This window comes from Coenobita brevimanus, chromosome 64 (assembly GCF_032717465.1).
Source record: "Coenobita brevimanus isolate Jiangsu-jjx chromosome 64, ASM3271746v2, whole genome shotgun sequence".
Lineage (NCBI taxonomy): Eukaryota > Metazoa > Arthropoda > Malacostraca > Decapoda > Coenobitidae > Coenobita > Coenobita brevimanus.
Genome location: NC_137017.1, coordinates 1752093 through 1758148, shown reverse-complemented (window position 1 = coordinate 1758148; position 6056 = coordinate 1752093).

The following is a 6056-nucleotide window of genomic DNA, read 5'->3' as shown; positions in this document are numbered from 1 at the left end:
ACCGCCACACCACGACCCCAGGAAGACACAACGGGGAGTCTAGTGACCCAGGTCAAGAGGGTCACCCGTCCACTACTGACCTGCGCTCCTCTTCCCCGCAACTGCCCCGGCACCAGGTGACCAAAGATCGGCAACGACCTTGCAGGCGGGACAACCATCGTCAGGGGACTTTGATGCATGGTCGTGGGGAGTTCGGACGTGTTTTTCTGGCTCTCCTCTAGCTTTCAGGGCTGCCCCACAGGCATTAGTTTTGTAAATAAAACGATTAAAAGTTAGGTTAGCTAGTACTAATTTTCCTCCCAGCCCTTTAGAGATATAGTAAGTGTCTATATCTGTTTCCTGAGATTGCCTTTGCTTACTCACCTCTGGAGTGTACCCCCCACTGATCGCTCTGGGGTGTGAGTGACACACAGGCGCGTCCTCCCGAGAGTGGTTTGAGAGGGTAATCTCAGACTAGGTGGGTCTTCCCCAGGTGCTCTGTCCCTTGCTCGTTTTTCTCTTTCTTCCCACTTCCCCCGCGAGGGGGAAGTGGTACCTATGGAGGACGCCCCTACTGCCTCCCCCCCCTTCAGGGGGGGAGGTAGTCCTGACGATAATCACCTTACCGTGACTGACCGGCCCCAGACTGACGGACGCCAGACTCGATCCCCACTTGACGTTCCCCTTGAGAATGCGACCTACATGACACTTCATGCTTTAGGTTCCACTCCCCTGTCCAGACTCAATCCCTTCATTGTCAAGAAGGTGATTGACCACTGTGCGGGAGAGGTGGAACAAGTAAAAAAACTTGGAAATGGAGAATTCCTGGTTAAGATGTTCAACTCCTCTCAAGTTAAAGACTTGCTGAAGCTGCGCAAGTTTCACTGCCATGATATCGAAGCCAAGATCCCAACATCCATGAATTCCTGCAAGGGTGTTATCACTTGAAGGGATCTCATGGTGATGAGTGAGGAAGAGATCATACAGGAACTTGCTCAGCAGGATATCATTGATGCCAGATTCATCACTCGGTTTCAGGAAGGCGTAAGGACGAAGACAGCCACTGTTGTCCTCACTTTTGGCAAAGTTTCTCTACCTACAAATGTCAAAGTAGGATATGAAATTCTAAATGTAAGACCGTACATCCCCAATCCCCTTCGTTGTTCAAAATGTCAGCTCTATGGACACCATGAAAAGGCTTGTCGGGCTTCCAACATCGTGAGTGGCAAGTGCGCGGCTGTAGGTCAGTCTGCTGACAACTGTACATCCGAGACTGAGTGCTGCTTTCACTGCAAGGATCCTCGAGGGTTTGTTCCAGGTGGAAGGAGGAGAAAGAGGTCTGCACAGTGAAGGCAACTTAGGGCATATCCTTTTACGATGCAAGGAAGAAGGTGAAGGAGTTGCATGCAACTCCCAAACCTAATATCTCCTCTGCATCGGCGGTTGTGTCCCGTCCCGTGATGTGCACTGTGGAGACACAGACTGACCTTACATTCGCTCCTCATGCCCCACGCCCTACTTCTCAGTCTAAGCCTCCTGTGCGTTCCAACTCTCTTACGGACATCCCTGTTGCTACATCATACTCTCAGGCTGCCGCTGCTCCTTCGCAGTCAGTGCGGCCAAAACAGAAGCCTGACAAGTCTGACAATTTTAATTTGACCACCCTCACTAAGCAGTCACGTCCTCATGTCCTTCCCGCTCCTGGTCCAGCGAGGGAGAGAAAGAATAGCTCTTCCTCGGTGGAGTCTGGGAGCCTTATCATTGACGAAAATATGGAAGTCTCCATGAACAAGCACTGGGAAAGGTCCCCCGGTAGCCACTCGCCTGGACGCGGGGGGCATAAAAAAAAACTAAGCATACTGGCCACCCTCGTAAATCTTAAACCGCCACATTCACTCTATTACAGTGGAATTGTAGAGGTGTCGGGAATAAGTTACACAATATAGCAATCTTGCTGTCAATACACAGGCCAGACGTTGTTTGTTTACAGGAGACGCGCCTGGAGGATCATCCTCCACAGTTCAAACACTACCACTCGTATAGAAGATATGAAGGTCACGGAGTCGCCATATACACCCACAAATCACACCCACAAACGGAAGTGATTCTAAATTCTACTCTGGAAGCGGTCGCGTGCACAGTAAAATTTAATAACACGTATCTGTCTATTTGCTCCCTGTACTGTCCTCCACATGGCCCCAGTGATAGTGATGCTTTAAATTCACTAGTGGAACATCTCCCTGGGAATAAGTTAGTGTTGGGCGACTTTAACGCCCAACACTATCAATGGGGTAGCTTGAGGATCGATGGTCGTGGGGAGCAAGTAGCCGACCTAATATTACAGTCCAACCTCTGTCTTCTGAACAATGGTAGAGCGACTTGTGTAGATGATCGTACTGGTAACTTTTCGGCCATTGACTTATCTTTGGCCTCCCTAGTATACATCAAGATCTCTCATGGGACCCTTACGACGACTCCTTGGGAAGTGATCATTTACCCATCTGTCTTTCTTATACACACGACATCATTTCGGACCCTCCACCTCCAAAATTTAACTATAAGAAAGCAGATTGGGAATCCCTCTCAAGGATCGCCAATTTAGATATATCTGGGGAGACCATAGATGTTAAGGTCGAAAATATAACTACTTCCATATTACACGCAGCTGAGGCTGCTGTTCCCAAGACTTCTACAGTTCATGCGAAGCATAGAGCACATTGGTGGACGCCGGATTGCCGACAAGCATTAAGGAAACGCAATAGGAGATACAGGATTTTTGATAGTCAGCCCACTGAGGAAAATTTTATTGCATACAAACAGGCACGGGCTGAGGCAAGGAGAATAATAAGAAGGGCTAAACGTGACTCCTGGCGGTCCTTTGTGTCCACGGTGACTCGTACAACACCATTACATAAAGTCTGGTCCACTATAAGAATATTAAATAATAAACGCCCATACTTCCCTGTCACCACCTTGCAGGTGAATAACACCACCTATGACGAGCCCGTGGACGTTGCTAACATCCTCGCCAGGAGTTTTTCTCATGTAAGTAGCTCAGCCAATTATGACCCGCGTTTCCAACATCATAAACGCACGGCTGAGCTACAGATATTATATACTTTGCCACAGAAGACGTAGACTCCCCGTACAACCAAGAGTTTATGCTAGATGAACTGCTCCTTGCCCTTAAATCCTGTAAAGACACCAGCCCTGGACCAGACACCATCACGTACAGTATGATCCAGCATCTTAATCAGGACAACCTGATTAACATGTTAGCATTGTACAATGAGATTTGGGCGTCTCGAACGTTCCGAAACTCATGGCACTTTGCGCACGTCATACCGATACCCAAAGAGGCTGGTCGTCTTATGAATCCCACTTCATTTCGTCCTATTGTGTTGACTTCTTGTCTATGTAAGGTCATGGAACGTATGGTTAACAATAGGCTTCTTTTTGTTTTAGAGTCGAAGAATTTGTTAAATGATCAACAATGTTTCCGTAAATACAGAAGTTCACTAGATCATTTAATGAATCTGGAGCATTGTATTGCAGAGGCATTTGCCAATAAAGAATTCATGATAGGGGTGTTCTTGAACATCCATAAAGCCTATGACATGACCTGGCGACACGGTATACTAATGAAGCTCTATGCTTATGGTTTAAGAGGAAATTTGCCTGTTTTTATTTCAAATTTCTTAAGGGACAGAACTTTGTCAAATTGCCCCGTAACGTAACATCGGATATATTTATCCAGGAAAACGGGGTGCCACAGGGAAGTGTGCTTAGTCCTACTTTATTTAGTATTATGATCAATGATATTCTGTCATCAGCTCCCATCCCGAGGAATCTTAAATACTCACTCTACGCTGACGATTGTGCAATATGGCACTCTTCCTGTAATGCACAATTTTCGGCTGGGCGGATTCAAGCAGCCCTTGACTCCGTCCACCAATGGGCCTTGCAGTGGGGATTTAAGTTTTCCGTCCGTAAGTGTGCCGCTATAGTCTTCACTAATCGTAACGTACCTAATTTGAGCTTAACTTTGGATAATCAGGCGGTACCTTTTCAAAATTCTGTAAAATTTTTAGGAATACATTTTGATCAAAGAATGAATTTTAAACTTCACGTTAATACTTTGCTTGCTCGTTGTGATAAACCGTTAAATGTCCTCAAGTACCTAGCGGGTACTACCTGGGGTGCCGACAGAAAATCTTTATTAATGGTGTATAAGTCCCTTATTCGATCAAACCTAGACTATGGCGCACAGGTGTATGGCTCTGCATCCGATGCCACGCTGAAAGGATTGGATGTGCTACAGAATAAATGTTTGCGAATGTGTCTTGGAGCCGTCCGGTGTACCCGTGTGGCTCGTATGGAAGTGGAGGCGAATGTGCCTCCCCTCCGTATTCGCCGTGACCACCTGGCCTTGTCCTATAGTGTAAGGACATTTAGGAAAAGTAATATCGGCAATGTGGCCTGTACCCCCATGCGTCAATACCACCACCTTCTGCAGGGGGTGCGTCGGACACTTGTCGTTCGCCTCCACTTACTGACTCAGGAGCTTGGTGTGGACGCCAGTGACTGACAAGTTGGTGTTAAAAAACATAGCGCCTTGGGAGCCACCTGCCTTTACTGTTGATGTTACATGGCTCCCAGCACCAAAGGCCAAGGTGCCGGAGGCGGAGGTCCACCACTTGTTTCGTAACATCATCATTCGTCACTTGAGGTCCCACCACTTGTACACCGACGGCTCCAAGTCGAGTGAATGTGTGGGTGCAAGTGTGTGGTCGACTGAATGTGCCCTCAGGTATCGGTTGCCGACTCATACATCTGTGTTTACTTCAGAACTTTTGGCTATTGACAAAGCCATAGACTATGCTCTCAATTCTAGGCATGACTCATTTGTCATATTTTCAGATTCAAAATCAGCCCTTCAGGCAATTGCGTCTTGTACTACGGACTCTCACGAGATCCAGGGCCGCATCGTTAATAAGTTGCATTCATGCAACAAGTCATTCACGCTGATCTGGGTGCCTGGTCATTGTCGTATCTACGGTAATGGGCAGGCTGACTTACTTGCAAAGTCGGCTGTAGAGCTCGAGGAGACTTGGGACGTTCCTCGTGATCTATGGTCGAGTGTCTCTCTCGGAAAGAAATTAATAAATCTTCTGTGGCAAGGTCAGTGGACCAGACTAAATATTCCAACCTGTAAGCCGTACCTGGGCGACTGGGACACCGCCAACCGCCCCAGTCGCCTGGAAGAAAAAGTGTTGGCACGATTACGGCTATAATGCCACCGTTTTAACACATATGAAACCTTATATGGAAAGACGCTTCCCACCGCACTGTGACATCTGTGATGCGGTGTTATCTATCAGTCATATCATCCTGCACTGTCGGCGATTTATTCGTGAACGTGCTTCACTTATAAATTACTGCGGCGCAGTAGACGTCCCCTTCACCCTTTCCACCATCCTGGGTGATGGGGACATTGTTATGACTGATAAATTGATGGCTTTCTTGAGAGAGACCGGACTGATCAGAGTGATGTGACTTTTTTAATGTGTGGTTATGGTTTTTATCAACGGTAAATATGTATATATTGTAATATTAATTAGGGTTGACAGTTGACATATTTGAAATAGTTCCTCCTCCCACTGATCTATTTCTAATATAGATGTCCCTTACATTAAACCCCGTTCCTCGACTAACAGTCACCAGCTGATGAGTGCAAGTGTGCAATATAGAAAGGTATTGGGCACTTGCAGTCGATGGTGGTCTGCTGGGCGAGGTTCTTCACTTTTTTTACAAATTATGTAAATACATTATACTATCTTGCTTAAGTTATTCTAATTAGGGCCGACAGCTGACGTATATGGAAATGTTCCTGACTCGTCTGGTTCCCTTTCATATATTGATGTCTCCTATATTAGGTTGTGCCTCGACTGACAGTCACCAGGTGATGAGTGCAGGTATGTAATGTAGAATGGCATTACATATCTGCAGTCGATGGTGATCTCTTGGTCGAGGCTTTTTTACCATTAGTGTAGGTCTAGTTATTTGTCTCTTAGGAT